The sequence below is a fragment of the Bos javanicus genome, chromosome 26 (assembly GCF_032452875.1).
Source record: "Bos javanicus breed banteng chromosome 26, ARS-OSU_banteng_1.0, whole genome shotgun sequence".
Classification (NCBI taxonomy): domain Eukaryota; kingdom Metazoa; phylum Chordata; class Mammalia; order Artiodactyla; family Bovidae; genus Bos; species Bos javanicus.
In genome coordinates this window covers 34,986,497-35,010,006 of record NC_083893.1, presented here as the reverse complement: position 1 = coordinate 35,010,006, position 23,510 = coordinate 34,986,497, and the positions used below count along the sequence as shown (strand labels likewise).

At 39.6% G+C, this 23,510-nt stretch overlaps 1 protein-coding gene across 7 annotated transcripts in view; it reads right to left on the bottom strand.

Moving 5' to 3' along the window:
• The window catches only part of ATRNL1 (attractin like 1), an 802,849-nt gene that overhangs the window by 767,812 nt on the left and 11,527 nt on the right, over positions 1-23,510 (bottom strand). The gene's annotated exons all lie outside the window — the stretch shown is intronic.

Sequence of the window (23,510 nt, the reverse complement as noted above, 5' to 3'; positions counted from 1 at the left end):
CGTGGCGCTAGTGGTAAAGAACCCTCCTGCCAGTGCAGGAGACATAAGAGACACAGATTTGATTCCTGGGTAGGCAAGATCCCCTGGAGGAAGGCATGGCAACCCACTCTAGTATTCTTGGCTTGAGAATCCCATGGACAGAGGAGCCTGGCGGGCTACAGTCCACAGGGTGGCAAAGAGTTGGACATGACTAAATCGACTTAGCTCGCACACACACATACACAGAAACACACCCTGGGGCTTATCAGTCTTTATACATTCACATATAGATACACACACATATATATACATGTACACAAAGATATCAGGGTCATTATCTAGTTTAAGGCAATATTAAATTCTCCTTATAGAAGTGAGTATTAAAAACATTAGGGGGGAAAAAGCTTCATTTACCTAAACCAGCATTGACATAAAGATCAATTAATATAAATGTTACTTATAAATCTTTCAGAATCCTTGAAAATTACTTTGGGCAAAAAAAGGGGCTAATTCATGCTTGGAAAACTCCAGGGTTCTCAAATTAATCTAACACTAAATTTCCTACGTATCAGGTGTTACTGTAAGCACACAGTGCTGCTGCCGCTGCTAAGTCACTTCAGTCGTGTCTGACTCTGTGCGACCCCATAGACGGCAGTCCACCAGGCTCCTCCATCCCTGGGATTCTCCAGGCAAGAACACTGGAGTGGGTTGCCATTTCCTTCTCCAATGCATGAAAGTGAAAAGTGAAAATGAAGTCGCTCAGTCGTGTCCGACTCCTAGCGACCCCATGGAATGCAGCCTACTAGGCTCCTCGGTCCATGGGACTTTCCAGGCAAGAGTACTGGAGTGGGGTGCCATTGACTTCTCCGAAGCACACAATTTTACCTCACTTAAAAATCTCAAAAACTCCACGAGATAGTAAACATTATTAATCCCATACTACAGATAAGAAAACTGAAGTACATTTTTAATAACAGGTTAAATAACTTGTCCTGATTTGTCACTTTCAATAATAGCTCCAGATGAAGTAATTCAAACAAACTTCCACTGAAGATAACTGAAAAAGTTAAAAGAACAATGTTTAAATCTTATAAGTAACAGAATGGTTAAGATCTACTAAGCCAAGATCCAGAAGTTGCAAATTCTTTAAGAACTGGGCATCCAGAGTGACTTTTGCTATGGAGAATTTCATCTATTTATTAGAGACTGCCAAAAGGCAGAGAGTGCTTTTTGCAGCCTCAAGGAGGGAGGGGGACAAAAGTTGGAGGCAATAACCTACAAAAGTAGGGGCTCGAATAAACAGCATGGCACTCTGATCTAGGACATGATGATTTGCTAGAAGGGTGAAGATGAACCAGAAACAAAACCTGCATGGACTGCAAGCCAGCTACAAGTCATCGGGATGGCAGAAAACTCCGAGACCTACCACCGGCTTAAGGTGAGACTAGAACTACTATTTGGAGAAGGAAATGGCAACGCATTTCAGTATTCTTGCCTGGAAAACCCTGTGGACAGAGGAGCCTGGTGGGCTATAGGCCACAGTGTATTAGGCCAAGTCTCCTAATAGAAGATACAAAAACATTCTGTATAAAAAGATAACATGATCCCAGTCCTCAACTTATTCCCAGCAGTAATTTTTCAAATAAGATGTCTACTATAAGCATTTCATGGGAATCTAACAGAAATATATTGTAAGGTTATTTTCATCATAAAGATCTCATCAACTTTGCCCCCAAAGCAACTACTTGACTTGTTTGGCGTTTTCCATTTTCATATAAATCTTATATATACAGCTAGTGTACCCAAGGACACCAGTAAAAGCAGTTAGATAAGTGTACCCAAGGAAAGATGAAAGGTACATGAGAATTTACATCCTGTTTTAAATGTATCTAGTGTATATTTCTTGTCTCCAGACAAGTTCATGTTTGTTCTTTTACTTATTCTTAAGTGAAGTTGTAGACTGTTAGGCCCATTTTATAAATAAAATTGTCACTTGTTAGGTCAGCAGCCAGAGAAGGCAATGACACCCCATTCCAGTACTCTTGCCTGGAAAATCCCATGGATGGAGGGGCCTGGTCGGCTGCAGTCCATGGGTCGCTAGGAGTCAGACACGACTGAGCGACTTCACTTTCACTTTTCACTTTCATGCATTGGAGGAGGAAATGGCAGCCCACTCCAGCATTCTTGCCTGGAGAATCCCAGGGACAGGGGAGCCTGGTGGGCTGCCGTCTATGGGGTCGCACAGAGTCGGACACAACTGAAGTGACTTAGCAGCAGCAGCAGCATAATCAAAGATAATCAGATATATGAAGATAGAAAACAACAAAATAACAACCAACAGAATAGCTTCAGAAAGAGATCTGAAGAATTCCCAATATGTGGAGATTATCAGATGTGCCCTACACAATAAACATGATTTACTAAGTTCAAAAAGACAACAGACAAGATTTAAAATTTTGGCAGCTAATTGAAGCCATAAAAAGTAACAGTATGATTGAAAAATAATGGAAATTCTAATTATGAAAACTATATTAATCAAAATTAAGAATCTGATGGACAGTTTTAACAACACATTGTTGATGTTGTTGCTATTATTGTTGCTGTTCAGTCATCCAGTCATGTCCAACTCTTTGTGACCCCATGGACTGCAGCATGCCAGGCCTTCCTGTCCCTCACCATCTCCTGGAGCTTGCCCAAGTTCATGTTCATTGCATTAAACATATTAAACACAGCTGAAATAGGATGAGCAATCTAGAAGACAGGTCCATAAGAAAATATCCAGACTACAGCAGGATGATTGAGGCTTCAACCCATTGAGTGTGAGTCACTCCAACAAGCAAAACTCCAAGAAGATGAAATCCTAGCCAAGGACAGGAGAAATATGGAATGGGGAATGGAAGAACAAAATCATATACATCAATTATGGTCTTTTAACACATTAAATAACACATTAAACCCAGATAACCATGAGGGTGTGATCACTCACCTAGAGCCAGACATCCTGGAATGGGAAGTCAAGTGGGCCTTAGGAAGCAGCACTACAAACAAAGCTAGTGGAGGTCATAGAATTCGAGTTGAGCTATTTCAAATCCTAAAAGATGATGCTGTGAAAGTGCTGCACTCAACAGGGCAGCAAATTTGGAAAACTCAGCAGTGGCCACAGGACTGGAAAAGGTCAGTTTTCATTCCAACTCCAAAGAAAGGCAATGCCAAAGAATGCTCAAACGACTGCACAATGGCACTCATCTCACACACTACCAAAGTAATGCTCAAAATTCTCCAAGCTAGGCTTCAACAGTACATGAATCGTAAACTTCCAGATGTTCAAGCTGGATTTTAAAAAGGCAGAGGAATCAGAAATCAAATTGCCAACATCTGTTGGATCACAGAAAAAGCAAGAGAGTTCCAGAAAAACATCTACTTCTGCTTTATTGACTATGCCAAAGTCTTTGACTATGTGGATCACAACAAACTGTGTAAAATTCTTGAAGAGAAAAGAATATCAGACCACCCGCCCTGCGTCCTGAGAAATCTGTATGCAGTTAAAGAAGCAACAGTTAGAACTGGACATGGAACAACAGACTGGTTCCAAATTGGGAAAGGAGTACGTCAAGGCTGTATACTGTCACCCTGCTTATTTAACTTATATGCAGAGTACATCATGTGAAATGCTGGGCTGGATGAAGCACAAGCTGAAATCAAGACTGCTGGGAAAAATATTAATAACCTCAGATATGCAGATGACATCTCCCTTATGGCAGAAAATGAAGAACTAAACATGTTCTTGATGAAAGTAAAAGAGGAGAGTGAAAAGGCTGGCTTAAAGCTCAACATTCAGAAAACTAAGATCATGGCATCTGGTCCCATCACTTCATGGCAAATAGATGGGGAAATAATGGAAACAGTAAGAGACTTTATTTGGGGGGGGCTCCAAAATCACTCCACATGGTGAAAGCAGCCATGAAATTAAAAGGCGCTTGCTCCTTGGAAGAAAAGCTATGACCAACCTAGACTGCATGTTAAAAAGCAGAGACATTACTTTACCAACGAAAGTCCGTCTAGTCAAAGCTATGGGTTTTCCAGTAGTCATGTATGGATGTGAGAGTTGGACCATAAAGAAAGCTGAGTGCTGAAGAATTGATGCTTTTGAACTATGGTGTTGAAGAAGACTCTTAAGAGTCCCTTGGACTGCAAAGAGATGGAACCATCCTAAAGGTTCGATCCTAAAGGTTTCCATCCTAAAGGAAATCAGTCCTGAATATTCACTGGAAGGACTGACGCTGAAGCTGAAACTCTCTCCAATACTTTGGCCACCTGATGTGAAGAAGTGACTCACTGAAACAGACCCTGATGCTGGGAAAGACTGAAGGCAGGAGGAGAAATGGATGACAGATGATGAGATGGTTGGATGGCATCACTGACTCTATGGACATGAGTTTGAGCAAGTTCCAGAAGTTGGTGATGGACAGGAAAGCCTGGCATGCTGCAGTCCATGGGGTCACAAAGAGTCAGACATGACTAAGTGACTGAACTGAATTGAACACATTAAGTATCCTAACAGTTTTGAATAGTGTCTATTTGATACACACACCCCCACATCTTCTCTCTCCTCCACATTTTTATTTACAAGTTGCTGTAAGTTAACTTTACAATTTAGACTTTAGTTAATGTGTGCTTATGACTGAATATGAAGAGCAAGTAATACAACCAGTGATGGATACAATGACTCTGGAAACTGTTTCCTTGTTTTGGACAAAAGATGAGAACTTCTTCACTTAGAAAAAGTATATATTCTTAGGTAGAAACACAGCTTTGTTGGTTGTTGGGGACTTCATATGTGTTTAGAAGGATGCATACAGAAGAAGCTAATTAAAGGGCAGACTGTATCACTTATCCATTGACTCCCACTTCAAAATTTTGCCTACTCTGTGAAAATGGATCTAGGCCCTTTGAACAATTTTTTTTTCCAGATGGCAGGATACTAAGCCTGCAGGCTTTCTCAACAGAGCACACTGGAGACTGCAGAAGGAAAGAAATCTGCCTCCTAGGTTCCAATGTACTCACACAAGCTCCTGCACCTTGCTAGCTTCTGGAGCACTAGGCTCCTACAGTGCCTGATGGCCACCAGCACCCAGCCACCAACAGGACCCCCAGCACTTCCCCTCAGCTAGTTCTGCAGAGGAGTACCTCCAGGGAGACACCACTCCATGAACAGCTTTCCCCAGCATCCTGTAAGTAACCACAGCAAGGCACAAAGGGCAAATGGCAAGCAAATTTCACAGGTAGAGCTTTCCAGCGACTTTGCAGCCAAACAATAAGCCAAGTTTCCTCTCCCAAAAAGGTCTGGATCTCAGGCCAGGTTCCAGGGACTCTCACTTACGTGCTCTATCTCAGACATAACATGGTAGGCACTGATCCTTGTATCTAGTATTTCCATATCCCGCAGAGTTCTCTTTATTTCTTAGAAAAGACCCTGATGCTGGGAAAGATTGAGGGCAAGAGGAGAAGGGGATGACAGAGGATGAGATGGTTGGATGGCATCATAGACTCAATGGACATGAGTTTGAGCAAACTCCAAGAGACAGTGAAGGACAAAGAAGCCTGGTGTGCTGCAGTTCATGGGATCGCAAAGAATCAGACACGACTGAGTCACTGAACAACAACAGCAGCCAACTTCTCATTGCTCCAATTCATGTTAGAGTCTATAATCCTTTACATTAAGTTTTTCCTACTCAAATGACTCTGTGATTCTCTTTCCTGATTGGACCCAAGTTAGTTAGTGTTAGTTGCTCAGTCATGTCTGACTCTTTGCAACCCATGGACTGAAGCCCTCCAGGCGCCTCTGTCCATGGGATTCTCCAGGCAAGAACACTGGAGTGGGTTGCCATTTCCTTCTCCAATGCATGAAACTTAAAAGTGAAAGTGAAGTCACTCAGTCATATCCAACTCCTAGCAACCACATGGATTGCAGCCTACCAGGCTCCTCCATCCTTGGGGTTTTCCAGGCAAGAGTACTGGAGTGGGTTGCCATTGCCTTCTCCCCCAAATATACTGCAGGTACTCAATTTTGGTTTTAGAAACCAAAAAATTCATGTGACTTGCTTTACTGCAACACTGGCTTTATTGTGGTGGTCTGGAACAGAGCCCACAATATCTCTGAGGTATGCCTATACTTCGGAGAAGGCAATGGCAACCCACTCCAGTACTCTTGCCTGGAAAATCCCATAGACGGAGGAGCCTGGTGGGCTACAGTCCACGGGGTCATGAAGAGTCAGACACGACTGAGCGACTTCATTTTCACTTGCATGCATTGCAGAAGGAAATGGCAACCCACTCCAGAGTTCTTGCCTGGAGAATCCCAGGGACGGCGGAGCCTGGTGGGCTGCCGTCTATGGGGTTGCACAGAGTCGGACACGACTGAAGCGACTTAGCAGCAGCAGCAGCATGCCTATACTTGTTCTTAAGTCACAAGTAACAGCAGAAATGATTAAATCAATGACAGCTGGCTATAGGAACCATGCATTCAAAGGCCATGTAATTACTGGCAGCCCTATATATATATATATATATATATATATATATATATATACATATAGTGACCAAAAATAAATGAATTTAAAATCCCCAAACATTTGGCAGTTAAACAGACAAGTCTGAAGAACAATTACAAAAAAAAAAATGTAATTGTTAATACTAAAACCACATCATACCAAAATTTATAAGATGAAGCTCAACCACTGTTCAGAAAGAAATTTATAGCTCTAAACATATATATTAAAATTTTCAAAATCAGTTATTTTGACTTGGGAATTTGGGAAGCCACATGCACGCTCAGGGAGACTTTTCTTATACTTCAAGCTCAGAAAAATACCTGAAAAGACTCTACACTTCCACCTCTGGCTGATTTTTAGACTCAGAGCAAGAAGGAAGTGAAGGCTAAGGCAGGGTCATAAACCACCTGGCCAAGCACTGCAGAAGTGTCCAAACAGAGTTCATCTGCACACAGTAAGAGAGTTCTTTATTTTTTCTTGATGTCAGACACTTGAGGAAATCTATGTCAAAACACTAGCTTACCATAAACTAAGGAACAGTGACTTTAGAAACCACACATAACAAAGAATACAGTCATTACAAAAAATAGTTTAGAAAAGTCATTGAACAAAAATACACATCTACAACCACGTAAAACAAACCCTGAAAGGGGGGAAGAACTCAATTTCTAGAGTTATCACGTTAAAATAATCCAATGCCCAGGCTCAACATAAATCACGAAGCATATAAAGAAACACGAAAGTTTAGCCATTCACAGGAGAAATTAACAGATACTGTCCTTGAGCAAACACAGAAACTGTATTTGTTAGACAAACACTTTAAATCAAGTATTCTAAATATACTCAAAAAATGCTAAAGGAAATCAAGACAAACAGCTCATGAAACAGGAAAATGATGTCTTGACAGAGAATATCAATAAATATTTAGAAATTTTACCATCACAACTTCAAAGTCATATATTATTTCCATTATCTCAAAAATCAAGTGAATAAAAGAGGAAATTCTCTATAAAAATTTCCTCTGGATTTAAACAAGGCTTAGATCCATCAGTGGGGTCCATTAAGAAATCCTTCTCCATAGTTTCTGATAGTGTAACAAACCCTTAAAATAAAAATATTGTTACAATTTAACTGCAAAAATCCCAAATTGGGGCTGAACCTAATGATACAAATTATCAGACATAAATTACGCCTGTTTGATAACAGTTTAGAGCCTCAGAGAGTCAATTTTAAAGGAATCTTAATTTGTTCCATGACCCTACACAGCCACTTTTTCCATTTTTTCTCTAATGGAAGAAGAGAAGTATAACATATTCAAAAAATACCTTAATAGTCAAGAAATATGCAGCTCTTTTATTAATAGTAAGAAAATAAACCTGGAAGTTTAAGAACAGACAACTTTGCAACTGCTGTTTTTGTTGTTGCTATTCAGTCATTAAGCCATGTCCGACTCTTTGCAACCCCATGGACTATAGCATCCCAGGCTCCTCGGTCCTCCACTGTCTCCCAGAGTTTGCTCAAATTCATGTCCATTGAGTCAGTGACACTATCTAACCATTTCATCCTCTGCTGCCTTCTTCTCCTTTTACCTTCAGTCCTCCCTAGCATCAGGGTCTTTTTCAATGAGTCAGCTCTTCAAGTCAGGTGGCCAAACTATTGGAGCTTCAGCTTTAGCAACAGTCCTTTGCAACTATTATCTACAGTATAATCTATCTTCTGCAAAGAGTTGGACACGACTTAGCAACAAAGCATGCATGCACTCTAACTTCTTAGTTAGGAATATCGCTCCTGAACTGCATATGAGGAAATCTACTGCTTCTTGGGACTTCTTTCCCCAAAACCTCTCGATTTCTCTATCACCCACTCACTCAAACTAACCCAGTCCTGTGCTATGTTCGGAAACTTCTTCCCCTTAGTTTAAAATATATTCCCCCTCCTCTAAAGAAACACATACTGTAGGAGTTACCACTATAACCCTTACCTACCACCCATAAAAGGTCACGCAAAAGAACTGTTATATTCCCCCACCTCAGCTGCACAACAAGAGCACATGAAACCTACCTACTCTGTCCCACCCTCTTCATCTTCAGAGGCACAATTACACAGACTTAAGAGAAAACGCTACTCACCTGAAATTCTTCTCTACCTTCATCCCCATCCCTAACAAAAGTACCTACCAAGAGCTTATCTTCACCTCTACTTACTGCAAAGAGGTTTCCTTTTTGCCGTTTTCACTCTATTAGAAATAAGTGGGGTGCTGACACAAACCAAGACAAAAGGGATGGAAAATCCTTTCTTATCATCAAGAGTTAGGAGAAAAGGGGGGAAAACTCCTACCACTTCCACAATATGAAGGAGCTCCTGATCTCTTCTCCAGCTGAAAGAATCTTCACCTTTATGCCACTTGAAAAAAGCACTCCCATTACACACTTTGGACATCTTCACAACCTGGAACTGTTCTTCTAAAATTCAGAAGTCTTGCGCTCCAAGGTCATACTCTGACCACAAACACCTAGTTTCCAACCTATTTCTTCACCTCTTACTCTTAACGTCTATACATTCCAGATGGGTTGAGATTTTTAAAAATTAGGTAGCATACACTACAGGACCAAAGGTCCATAGCACAGACATTATTTTTCTGACAAAGGTCCATCTAGTCAAAGCTATGTTTTCTCCAGTAGTCATGTATGGATATGAGAGTTGGACCATAAAGAAAGCTGAGTGCCAAAGAATTGATGCTTTTGAACTGTGGTGTTGGAAAAGACTCTTGAGAGTCCCTTGAACTGAAAGATCAAACAGTTAATCCTGAAGGAAGTCAATCCTGAATACTCACTGGAAGGACTGATGCTAAAGCAGAAGCTCCAATACTTTGGCCACCTGATGTAAAGACCTGACTCATTAGAAAAGACCCTGATGCTGGGAAAGACTGAAGGCAGGAGGAGAAGGGGATGACAGAGGATGAGATGGTTGGATGGCATCACTGACTCAATGGACATGAGTTTGAGCAAGCTCCAGGAGATGAAGGACAGCGAAGCCTGGTGTACTGCAGTCCATGGTGTCGCAGAGTAGGATATGACAGAGCGACTGAACAACAGTTCAGCTACATAAAAGGTAAAATATGCTGCTTCTGTTTCTCATGTTGTTTCTACAATGCATTCTAAGTTTTAAGCAATTAACTTCTCTCTTAATTTGTAGCAACTGTGTTCTTGAATTGAGAACCATATTGACATGGTTAATCTAGATCAGGGCTCCATAAACCTGTAGCCTATTGTGTGTTTGTGTAAATGAAGTTTTATTGGAACACAGCTACACCCATTTGTTTACATATATCTAAGACTGCTTACATGTTACAAGAACAGTTGAGTAGTAGCAAAAGAGACCATCTGGCCTACAAAGCCTAAAATATCTACTATCTGGCCCTTCACAGAAAAAGTTTGCCAATGTCTGTCTAGATGCCTGCACGTGCCCATATGCCTTGCCAATGTCTCACCAGCTGAAGCGCTTCAATCCAGAGCCCTTAATCAAATAAGCACACTACGATGTTTATAACACAGGAATGGCCACTACTAAATGCAGAAAAACCAGCAGAAACATTAAACAGAATTAACATTAAATCAATTAAAGTGTTATTCTCTACCCTGGCCATGAATACAAAATCTGATTAAGACATTTTAAAAATAAGAAAAATGCAATTGTTTTAATATTATAAAGTATTACAGAAAACAATAAGTCCTGCTTATCAAAGTATATGGCATTAATGCCAGCATAACCACTATAGAGAGAAAATATCAGATCCACCCAGGGATAGTCTTTACCCAGAGTTGCCTTTGGAAGTCAACTTCACATGCAAGTCTTTTATTAAATAGTGTTTTTAATTAAAATATTACTTGATATTTATTGACTTATTTTTAAATAAAATGAAGAGAACCTCTGGATTACATTCATTGTTTTTCCCTCTGCACTCTGATACTTTATTGAATTACACCGTGCTGAGCCTGCACTTCTTCCTGCTTTCTTTACAGTGTGCTGTGCATCTTCACTCCCAAGTCTGCACTCTCTGTCCACCTGATCCCTAATAAAAGTTGAGGTGAGATGACTTTTTCCACTACAGTAGAAGTCTCCAAACTTTAATTATCATGTTCTCTCATCAGGAATATTTTTTACTACATAAATATAATATATGTATGTGTGTGCTTATCATATCTGACTCTTTGCGATCCCATGAACAGTAGCCCACCAGGCTCCTCTGTCCATGGGACTCTCCAGGCAAGATTACTGGAGTGAGTTGCCATTTCCTTCTCTTAGACGTATATTTACATGTTAATAAACATAGACCATTTAAATATTATGGACGATGAAGCATAAATTTAAGAAATCAAAATTAAAAATAATAGTAACAGAAGTCCTAATGTTTTCTTCCCACACTCCAGTAAGTCACCTTGGATATCAGCCCACTTTGGAGATCACTAATTTGTATGAGTCATATCCTGGCCACAGCAGTATTGACTTTATTAGCTAATATTTTCCCCCATATAAGTACACTAACCAAGCTGCATATACTAATTGGACTGGCCCCCAGCACACACTAACTAAAATGTCTGCACACTGACCTCAGTGAGAGCGAACAGTATGTGTTTGCTTAGCTATCAAGCCTAGTTTTGAAGGAAGGCGCTTTTATTCCTCACTCTCCCAGGATCTGGGGTGGAAAATCACTGACTTCTGGTTGAATGCCACTGGTAGGACCATCGCCACCTCCCTCCAGCAAATAAAGAGAACTCTTTTCTATGATCCTTCAAAATACTGTATGCCCATTGCTAAGTGAGAGAGTTAGTTGCTCAGTTATGCTCAACTCTTTGCAGCCATATGGACTGTAGCCGGCCAGGCTCCTCTGTCTAAGGGATTCTCCGGGCCAGAATACTGTGAGTAGGTAGTCATTCCATTCTCGAGGGGATCTTCTCGACCCAAGGATAGAACCCAGATCTCCTGCACTGCAGGCAGATTCTTTACCACTGAGCCACCAGGGAAGCCCCATTCCCATTGTTAATCTTTCCCAATTTCATCTTCAACCAGACTTCAAACAGTTGCCAGGACAAAACAGTGTCTTCAGGCAGAATGTTACTAAGACCAATCTCAAAAAGATTTTGTCATCTCAATCCATTAGTTATTGTACGTCAATACTTATCAATGGATAAGTTATATTGGACTTGACAACAGTTATTCTGGGTCCTCAGAGGCCTAATTCAAATATTTGAGTGTCTGTGGGCCAAATATCATAATTAAGCATTTAATTTACTTTCAGATTTCTGGCCATGTTAAATATGGTTAATGTCAAGTTGAGTTCCACATCAAGCAAGGAAACTGCAAAGATAGGAAGAAAAATTATTAGGCAAAGCTGTTTCAATTTTGAAGAGGCTATTTTCAGTCATACTCTTTTTTTTTTTTTTTAGTAACTGTAAAAGAGCATATATTGTCCACTCTTCGTGTTTCCATATGGAAGGATTTTGATGAGACTGACACTCCTGGCCTCTCTTCCCACATCTCACTCCCTCCTCCTTCCCCAGTGCAGAAGCGGTGACTTCTGATTGGTAAGTTAAGAAGAGAAACCTGGACAAGTGAGGTGCAGCCAACTTAGAAGTGATGCATTCTGCCTACCTTCCTCTACACAGTAAGGGCTCTGCCTGGAACTATGGACCAGCAATTGCCTAGCACTGCCTATGGATAAACTATATAATTCAAGTATTTTTTTAGTTACATAGTCCCTTCCACATGCTAATCATCCTTTTCAAACTCATCTACTATCTAGTAACACAGACGACCTCTTCCCCTTTGGCTAAACTGACATCACATCTACTAATCATTTCAGAACCTTAATGTGTCTGTAACAAAATTTTCGGATTCATTTTTAGGTAGCATATAGTTTAGGTACCTACAGGGTAAAACAGGTATCTTTGGCTCAAGCAGTGTTTCAGAAAAACACTGGGGCCAAACTGATGAGACCATCAAAATTCCACAGCATCTTTCTTATCAATTAGTAAACTTATACCAATCACTCAGACTATGAATTCCTCTAAAGTCATTCCTTTAAAATAATTTAGAGTGTGAAGAACCATTTAAATGATTCCTCTAAAATCATTTAGAGTGTGAATAATCATGGTAGATCAAAGAAAGCCAAGGAAGGTATACAAAGCATTATAAGAAACTAAACCCACAAATTATCCTGTATTATTGTTGTTAAAAATAACAAAACTCAATTGACTACCATGCTTAAAGAAATGATTTAATTTTATGGTTAATTGGATAATATGATTAACTAACTCAAACAGAATACCTTCTTTCAATGATTTGCTGCTATATGTACTCTTGAATTTATTTTTATTGCTGTGTTAACTACCATAAACTTAGAAATCCCAAACAGCATGCTTTTCAACATTATTTTCTCACATTCCTATAGGTCGGAGTCCCTGTGGACTCAGATGAGAGTTAGCTGAGCTGAGCTCTTATCTGGAGGCTTCTGAAAAGAGTCCACTTGCAGACTCATTCAGCTTGTTGACAAAGTTCAATTCTTTGAGTCTGTGGGACTGAAAGCCCGTTTCCTTGACAGCTGCTGTCCAGGGGTTGCTCTCAGCTCCCAGAGGTCATTCTAGAGTCCTTTTCCACATGGATCTTCCATCTTAACCCCTCTAGCAACAATATGTTAAATCCTTCTTGCACCTCCAACCTTTGGCTTTCTCTCCTTCCAGCAATCCTAGACACTTGTAAATGGCCCATGTGACTAGGTTAAGTCTACTGAGATAGTCTCCCTCTGGCCATACAACATAAAATCATGACAGTAACACCAGGAAGCAAAAGTCATAAGAGCCATCTTAAATGCCAAGCAATATTCTTGGTGTGGGGGTAAGATTTTGAAAGGTCTTTAGAAAGCAGATTAATATTAACCTAGGGAAAGAAAGGAGAGTGAACGTTCTTAAATACAAGGTTGACTTTATGGAATGATGAAATGTTCTAAAATTATAGTTACAGATGTACAACTCTGTAAGTGTATCTTAAAAACCATTAAATCGTATACTTTAAACTGGTGAGATTTATGTTATGTAAATTACATCTCAATAAAGCTGTTAAAATAGATAACACACAAAAAAAAAAAAAAACAAAGGAAAAAAAAGTCTTTGCCCTCCTGGACCTTACATTCTAACAATGCTGTCCAACAGAACTTCCTGAAATGATAGAAATGTTTTATATGTGTGCAATATGGTAATCACTAGGCACACGTGTCTCCTGAGCACTTGAAATGTGACCAGTGCAAAAAGTGCACGGATCCTCTAAACTTTCATTTCAATTTACTTTAATAGCCACAGGTGGATAGTGACTGCCACATCGGACAACTTAGGTCTAGAAAGAGGGGAGATAATATATAAATAGCAAATAAATGTAGAACATATAAAGTAATGATAGGTATCATATAGATGGAGTGATAGAAAACTTCCCATCACAAAGATGGAGATCTAGAGAAATACGTCAGGTATGTGTATCTATGTATATACACACACAAACATACCTACACCACATACATATAGAGAGAGAGAGAAAGAGATTCATTGTATCTATATGTATCTACATGTAATATACATATTCAGGTAATACAAATATTGAACACTGTAATTCAATCAATAATAGGAAAAATTTTTATCCTCATTGTATAATCTTCTAAACTTTTTTGAAAAAATAAATTAAAAAACTACTTTTGAAATCATTCCATCTGTGGAAAACTATTTTTAATTGTACACACACAGTGACCATTATTATACTTCCTTTCCTACAATACAATGATTCTTACCATTTTGAGATCTGAGATCACTTTTGAGAATCTTGTAAAAGCTATTACCTCCTGCCTAGAAAAATTCATACAAATAATATTTTATATACAAATCTGAGGGCTTCCCTGGTAGCTCTGCTGGTAATGAATCTGCCTGCAATGCAGGAGACCCAGGTTCAATTCCTGGGTTGGAAAGATCCCCTGGAGAAGGGATACTTGGGCTTCCCTGGTGGCTCAGACAGTAAAGAATTCGCCTGCAATATGGGAGACCTGGGTTTGATCCCTGAGTTGAGAAGAGCCCTGGGAGAAATATCAATAATCTCAGATACGCAGATCACACCACCCTTATGGCAGAAAGCGAAGATGAATTAAAGAGCCTCTTGATGAAGGTGAAAGTGGAAAACCTGGCTTAAAACTCAACATTCAAAAACACTAAGATCATGGCATCCAGTCCCATCACTTCATGGCAAATAGATGGGGAAACAATGGAAACAGACACAGACTTCATTTTCTTAGAGCTCCAAAATCACCGCAGATAGTGACTGCAGCCATGAAATTAAAAGGTACTTGCTCTGTGGAAGAAAAGCTATGACCAATCTAGACAGCATACTAAAAAAGCAGAGACATTCCTTTGCCAACAAAGGTGTGTCTAGTCAAAGCTATGGTTTTTCCAGTAGGCATGTATGGATGTGAGAGTTGGACCATAAAGAAGCCCAAACGCCAAAGAATTGATGCTTTTGAACTATGGTGTTGGAGAAGACAAGATCTTGAAAATAACTTGGACTGCAAGGAAATCAAACCAGTCAATCCTAAAGGAAATCAATCCTGAATATTCACTGAAGGGATTGATGCTGAGTCTGAAGTTCCAATACTCTGGCCACCTGATGCGAAGAGCCAACTCATTGTAAAAGACCCTGATACTGGGAAAGATTGACGTCAGGAGGAGAAGGGGACGACAGAGGACAAGATCGTTGGGTGGCATCACCGACTCGATGGACATGAGTTTGAGCAAGCTCCAGGAGATGGAGCAGGACAGCAAAGCCTGGCGTGCTTCAGTCCATGGGGTCACAAAGAGTTGGAAGCGACTGAGTGACTGAACAACAACATACAAATCTGAGGATTCATCAACTACTCACAGCCCATCCAGGAACCTGATATTAAAAGTTCTGTTATAATACACATTCAAATAATCAACAAGCTTGGAGATACATGAAATACTGCTATATCATGGAGAATTATTTAATGAGCTTAAACATTTCTTTCAGTATCTCTGTGTGCTGTAAAATGCACTCATTCATATTAACTTTATAAAGGACACGTAAGAACTCTGTAGAATATTCTCTCTTCACTCAGGAATAGACACGAGTAAGAAACTAGAAGAAACATGAAAAACTTCAGGAGAGCTACAGGAATCTTCAGCCTGGTCACCTGCTGGATATGTCACGCAAACTCCCTAAGCCACAGTTTCTTTGTGTGTAAAATAATTAGAGTAATAACACTTATTTCACAAGATTGTTTTAAAACTACAATGACATAAAAATTAACAAGTCTTCAGTAAAGCAACAAAGTAAACCCATGCAACATTCACGGCACAATGGTAGAAACAGATCTCAAATCTGTGTCAGTTTGGTGCCAAAACTCATGATCCTAAGAACCCCTATGCTATCTAAAAATCCAGAAGATTAGAGATTTATATCTAAGGAGAAACTTTGTATTGAAGAGTAGAAGATGGCTTGCTACGGAAAAAGACCCAAAAAGACCTGCTTGGCAACCCAGCTATCAATTTAGTAGCTATCAGACTTTGCATAAATAACTGCTTCAGGTTTTTCATTCTCTGCTGCTGCTGCTGCTAAGTCACTTCAGTCGTGTCCAACTCTGTGCGACCCCAGAGACGGCAGCCCACCAGGCTCCCCCGTCCCTGGGATTCTCCAGGCAAGAACACTGGAGTGGGTTGCCATTTCCTTCTCCAATGCATTAAAGTGACAAGTGAAAAGGAAGTTCCTCAGTCTGTCTGACTCAGCAACCCCATGGATTACAGCTTACCAGGCTCCTCCATCCATGAGATTTTCCAGTCTCTACCGCAATTGCAAAATGAGAATAACAAGAGGATTTTCATCAGCAATGAAAACGGCAATACATGTAAAAGCTTTTTTCACCACATAATATCATTTCTCCTCTAAACTCATATTTTAACTCGGGAAATGTTAGTTTCAATGCCATTAATACTAGTCTTACATGAGATAGCTCGAATAATAAATTCTATTTTCTAGAAAAAATTCATTATTAGCATAATTATAGTGTCATAAAAGTACAAATGAAGCCTGGCATAAAACTTAATACATCAAAATGTAGAAAATGCTCTTAATCTTCTATTTTTTATAAGAGACAGAGAATCAACTTGAAAGTTCCTAATTTACACAGTGGCTTTATTTTTTAAATGCTTATATTCCCCACATTCTATGGAGGAAAATGGAATCTCTCCCTCCTCCTGGCGGGTGGGGGCCGTAAATGGGGGTGGAGTCACTTCAACCGTCCCCACCTGTGCTAAGCAAACACCAGCAGAGAGGCCGCACTGCTGCGCTCACCCCTGAGGGTGCAGCAGCTACAGAGACTGTGGGGCGGACCATCTCTGCCCTGCACTAAGCGAATAACAGCAGAGTTAGCACCAAGGGAATGGCAAACCATTCCAGTGTTCTTGCCTGGAGAATTCCATGGACAGAAGCCTGGCAAGCTACAATCCATGAGGTCGCTAAGAGTCGGACACAACTGAGCAACTAATACATACATCCTCCTAACTAGAGGATGGGAAGAAATGACAAAGATAAGAAAGGTGAAACAGGATTCTTTACAGCCGGTATGAAGTCCTTGACATTCCCACACACCGTTTCACATGTGTGTGAAACTAATCAGAATCAGCACAGCAAAAACTTACAGAACTGAACTACGGTATGGAACGCCATCTGTGTTTCAGAATGGTCTCTGGGTGGTAGACAAGCAAAGCAGACGAACAGCACTGCCAAAGACAACTAAATTGTAACTGAATGGGTCTTGGAATTTCAGCACAATGAAGAGACAGCACACTCCTAGGATACACCCAAAAGAAATTAAAACGTGTCCAGAACGTGTACACAAAAATCGATTAGCAGCATTATTCATAGTAGCCAAAGGGTAGAAATAACCCAAATGTCCACCAGCTGATAAACAGAAAAACAAATGTGGAATACCGATACGATGAAATCTGACAACATGCTAAGCAAGAGAAGTCAGGGACAAAAGATCATAGGATTATATGATTCCACTTATATGAAATGTCCATAAGAAGCAATCTCATAGAGAAAGTAGATTAGCAGCTGCCTAAATTAATGGAATTGGTGGGTAAGAAAATGGAGAGTAACTACAAATGGGTGTGGGTTTCCTTACAGTGTGATGAAAAAGTTCTAAAACTAGAGAGTGGTGATGGCTGCATAACTCTTTGAATATATTAAAGACCACTGGTCATATACTCTAAAATGGTATTACGGTATGTATGAATATTATGGCTATAATTTATAACTCAATAAAGCTGTCACTTTTTAAAAATGAGCTACATCATATATGCCAAAATGAGCCAACTGCCTCCTAGAACAGAATATTTAAATAGGAACAAGAGTCTCATACACAGTACTCAAAATAATCCAGAATACAATCCAAAATTACTTGCCATATAAAATCTCAACTCACCTGAGAAGAGATCATCAGCAGGTACCATTACTAATATGTCAAAGATCCTGGAATTATCTGTCAAGAATCTTAAAGCAGCTATCAGAAAAATGGCCCAACAGCAGATACAAACATTTTTGAAACAAATATAAAAAAAGTTTCAGCAAAGAAACAGAAGACATAAAGAAGAACAAAATGTAAAAACATAATAAATTAAACTTGTCATAAAAACTCACAAGATGGGCCCAAGAGCAGAATAGAGAAGATAGAGGAAAGAATCAGTGAACATAAAGATACATAAATAGAAACCATCCAATATGAATAGATAGAAGAGACTGAAGGAAATGAACAGAGCTGTACTGACCTAAAAGTTAATAACAAAACATTTCACATTTGTCTCATTGGAATCACGGGAGAATTAAAAACTGGAGAGCTGAAAAAAATTTCTGAAGAAATGAACTTTTTGCAAATTTTGAAAAAGATACAAACTTACAAGAAGCTGAGCAAATAAAAAACAAAGTAAACTCAAAGAATTGCACATCCTAACCAAATTTCTGGAAACCTAAGAGAAAAAAAAAAAAAAGACAAAGGAAGATGACACATTACTTAGAGGAGAATAACAATTTAAATGACAACAGATCCTTCATCAGAATCCTTGGCATCACTCACTATCTTAAATACTCCAGTTCTTAGGCAAAAGAGTGCTCAGTCACTCACTCGTGTCCAACTCTTTATGACCCCATGAACTGCAGCCCTCCAGGCGGCTCTGCCTGTGGGATTTTCCAGGCAAGAATACTGGAGTGGGTTGCCATTTCCTTCTCCAAGGCAAAAGAGAGATATGATCAAATTTTTCTTCCATCAAACAAACTCTGGCAGCAGTACAGGATAAATTAGCAAGAAGAAAAAAAAAAAAAGAAGAATCAGAGAGATTAATCAAAGGGCTACTGCAACAACTCAAGAAAGAAAACTTTAGGAACGGACAAAAACGGCCAGAGAGATGGCAAGGATGGCCAAACCTGGCGAGGACGGCAGCAGTACGTGCAAGTGTAGACCACATCTTAACAGAAATTCTGTCTCCTCAACAGCAAGAATAACTGGCTAAAAGTGTCCTTTCAAGACGAAGAGTGTGGGAGGAATCATAAGAAAGAGGAGCTGAAGATGGAGATATTCCAGTTCTGTATATGAACCCACGGAAGACTCAGGCTCAATCTGAACTGCTCATGTGTGGGACAGATCCAAAAGCAGCTTAACGGAGGCTTTGAGAACTGAAATCAAATTTAAAACATTGCAAAGTTTCAGACTAATCCAAAGGCTTTGAAAATGGAACTAAGATTAGAACCACTGGCCTCCGAAAGCACGACAGAGAATTTGCTGCTGCTAAGTCGCTTCAGTCGTGTCCGACTCTGTGCAACCCCATAGTCGGCCTTCCACCAGGCTCCCCTGTCCCTGGGATTCTCCAGGCAAGAACACTGGAGTGGGTTGCCATTTCCCTCTCCAATGCATGAAACTGAAAAGTGAAAGTGAAGTCGCCCAGTCAAGTCCAACTCTTAGCAACCCCATGGACTACAGCCTACCAGGCTCCTCCGTCCATGGGATTTTCCAGGCAAGAGTACTGGAGTGGGGTGCCACTGCCTTCTCCAAGAGAATTTGCTACTTGTATCTAACTGGTGGGTTGCCTACTATATAAGTACAAATAAATGGACAGGGCTTTTCAGGTGGCTCAGTGGTAAAGATTCTGCCTACCAATGTAGGACATGCAGGTTTCATCCCTGGGTCAGGAAGATCCCCTGGAGGAGGAAATGGTAACCCACTTCAGTATTCTTCCCTGGGACATCCCACGGACAGAGGAGCCTGGCAGGCCACCGTCCACAGTGTTGAAGAGAGTCGGACATGACTGAGCACCATGACCACCATCATCAAATAACTAAATAAATCAATATTCTCCAGGACCCAGAACCTACATAACATCCAGAATACATCCAAAACCACTCAACACCCAAAGAACCAGGACTATGTAACAAATTCTCAATGGAAAAGAAAATCAACAGATATCAATCCTAAGAAAATCCAGAAATTGGAATCATCAAAGATGTTAGCTATTATAACTGGACTCCATGAGGTAAAGGCACTTAAATGAAACGGCAAGAAACGTTTTCAACAGAGAAAAATAATTCATAAAAAAGAACACAACAGAAATGTTACGACTAGAAAATATATCTTAAATTTTAAAATGACTAGATGGGTTCAAAAGCATAGTGACTACAGAGGCAACAGTCAGTGAAGCTGATGATAATTCAATAGAAATTATACAATCTAAAGAAAGAAAAAAATAGAACAGAGCCTCAAGGATTCATGGTACTAAACAAAAGTCTAACATTAGTATCACTTAAGTCCCAGAAAGAGAAGGGCAAAAGACTGGTGCAGAAAAATATCTTTCAAGAAATAATGCCTTTATTAAAAAAAAATCCCTGTATTTGGTGAAAGACAGAAATATAAATTCAAGATGCTCAGCAAACCCTAACCAGAGTAAATTCAAAGAAAGCTACACCCAGATACATCAGAATCTGAACTGCTAAAAACAAAAGATGTATAAAAAGCTTAAAAGTAAGTAGGAAAAATGGAATTGGACACACAGGGGAAAAACAATTAGAATAGAATGACTTGCAGACTTACCATCAGAAACCATGAAAGCTAGGAGAGAGTCAAGCAACATCTTTAAAATACTGAGAGGAAAAGAACTGTCAACCCAGAATTCTGTACTTGAAAATATCCTTCAGTAAATAAGGCAAAATAAAGATATTCTCAGAACAGACTACCCACTCCAGTATTCTTGGGCTTCCCTGTTGGCTCAGCTGGTAAAGAATCTGCTGCAATGTGGGAGACCTGGGTTCGATCCCTGGGTTGGGAAGATCCCCTGAAGAAGGGAAAGGCTACCCACTCCAGTAGCTTTACCTGGAGAATTCCATGCACGGTATAGTCCATGGGGTCACAAAGAGTCGGACACGACTGAGCAACTTTCACTTTCAGAACAAGGAAAACTAAGATAATCTATCAGCAGCAGTTGTGCCCCCCAAAAAGCAAAAGGAACCAATTCAAACAAAAGGGAAACGACCCTAGCAGGAAATTTATATCTTGAGAAATAAAGAGCAAAAGAAAGAGCAGATATCCGAGAAATGTAAAAAGACTGTTTTCACCTTCTTGGATTCTTTAAAATATGTATGATTTTTGAAAGCTAAATTTATACCTTTATCTGATGGGATATGCCATACATGTAGATGTGAGATATATATATATGCATATATATATATATATATGTAAATATACACCCACTTCAGTATTCTTGCCTGGGACATCCCATGGACAGAGGAGCCTGGCAGGCCACGGTCCACAAAGTTGCAAAGAGTCGGATAAGACTGAGCATATATATACATATGACAATTATAACAAAGATCAGTGGATGAGGATAAATGAACCTATGTGATTCAAAAATTTCTTAATTTTCCTAAAGTAATATAAATATTAACTCTGAATAGACTATAAAAAGCTACCCATGCATATTGTAATCACTAACACACTAGTATAACCACTAAAAAATAATATAAAGACACAGACCCAAAGGGACAATGGAAAATTTAAGTGGAATGCTAAAAGATATCTGGATACATTAAACGTAAACAGCCTCAACAGACCAATATAAAGACAGAGATTATCAGACTGGACTTTATATATATATTTACATATGCATACATACATATGCTTAGGTCAGGAAGATCCCCTGGAAAAGGAAATGGCAACCCACCCCATTATTCTTGCCTGGAAAAGCCCATGGACAGAAGGAGCCTGGTGGGCTACAGTCCATGGGGTCACAAAGAGCTGGACACAACTTAACAACTAAACAACACAACCACATACGTAAAAACACACGTTATTCTTTCCAAATCAAAAAAGATACATAAAGCAAACAATAAGCAAAACTACTGTGGCTCTTAATGTCAAAGTAGATGTCAAAGTAAAACCAACTGCCAGAGAAAAACAGGAAATTATATAATGATGAATGGGTCAGTTCACCAAAAAGACATAACAATTCTAACTGTGTATGTGTCTACCAAAAAAGCTTCAAAATACAAGAAGCAAAACGGACAGAAATGAAAGGAAACAAACAGATAAATCCATAAATAAAGTTGGAAATTTCAACACTCCTCTTTAAGTAATTAACAGAACAAGTGGATAGAGTAATATTAGGGATATAAATATAAAATTCCTTTGGAAGGAATGATGCTGAAGCTGAAACTCCAGTACTTTGGCCACCTCATGCGAAGAGTTGACTCATTGGAAAAGACCCTGATGCTGGGAGGGATTGGGGGCAGGAGGAGAAGGGGACAACAGAGGATGAGATGGCTGGATGGCATCACCGACTTGACGGACATGAGTCTGAGTGAACTCCGGGAGTTGGTGATAGACAGGGAGGCCTGGCGTGCTGCAGTTCATGGGGTCCCAAAGAGTCGGACACAACTGAGTGACTGAACTGAACTGAGGGATATAAAGGATCTGAACAATTTAAACAACCAACTTGACCATCTTGACTTTTCTGTAAAATGCTCCAGTCAACAACAAAACATACATTGTTTCAACTGCACATGCAACATTCACAACAGACCATCAGTTCAGTTCAGTCCAGCAGCTCAGTCGTGTCTGACTCTTTGCGACCCCATGAATCGCAGCACACCAGGCCTCCCTGTCCATCACCAACTTCCGGAGTTCACTCAGACTCTCATCCATCGAGTCAGTGATGCCATCCAGCCATCTCATCCTCTGTAGTTAAGTCCAAAAAACAAGTCTTAACAAATTTATAAAAACTGGAATCATACTAGGTACATTTTTTTTTAACATAGTGGAATTAAACTAGAACTAAATAAAAGAAAAAGATCTTGTAAATTCCCAAATATTTGGAAATTAGACAAAACACTTCTACATAAGCCAAAAAGAATGTCTCAAGGTAAAGTATAACAATTTAATTACACTGAATAAAATCAAAGTACTGCGTATCACAATATGTGAGATTCAGCTAAAGCAGTGCTTAGAAGAACATGTATAGCATTCAAATACTCTTATTTGAAAGGAAGAAATATCTCAAATTAATGACCAAAGCTTTTCATCTTAAGAAAAGCAAATTAAAACCAAAGGAAGCAGGGAACTCCCTGATAATCCAGAGGTTAAGATTTGGGGTTTTCACTGTTGTGGGCCCAGGTATAAATTTAAAAAAAAAAAAAAAAGGAAACAGCAAGCAATGAAGCTGAAAACAACAAAAGAAAAAGCAAACATCAGGAATCAATGAAACCAAACACATAGTCTTTGAAAAGACTGATAACATTAATAAATGTCCAGCCAGGCTTAGCAGGAAAAAAGGGAAAAAAACATAAACTACCAATATCAAAAATTGAAGAAGAAACATTAAAAACCCCACAGAC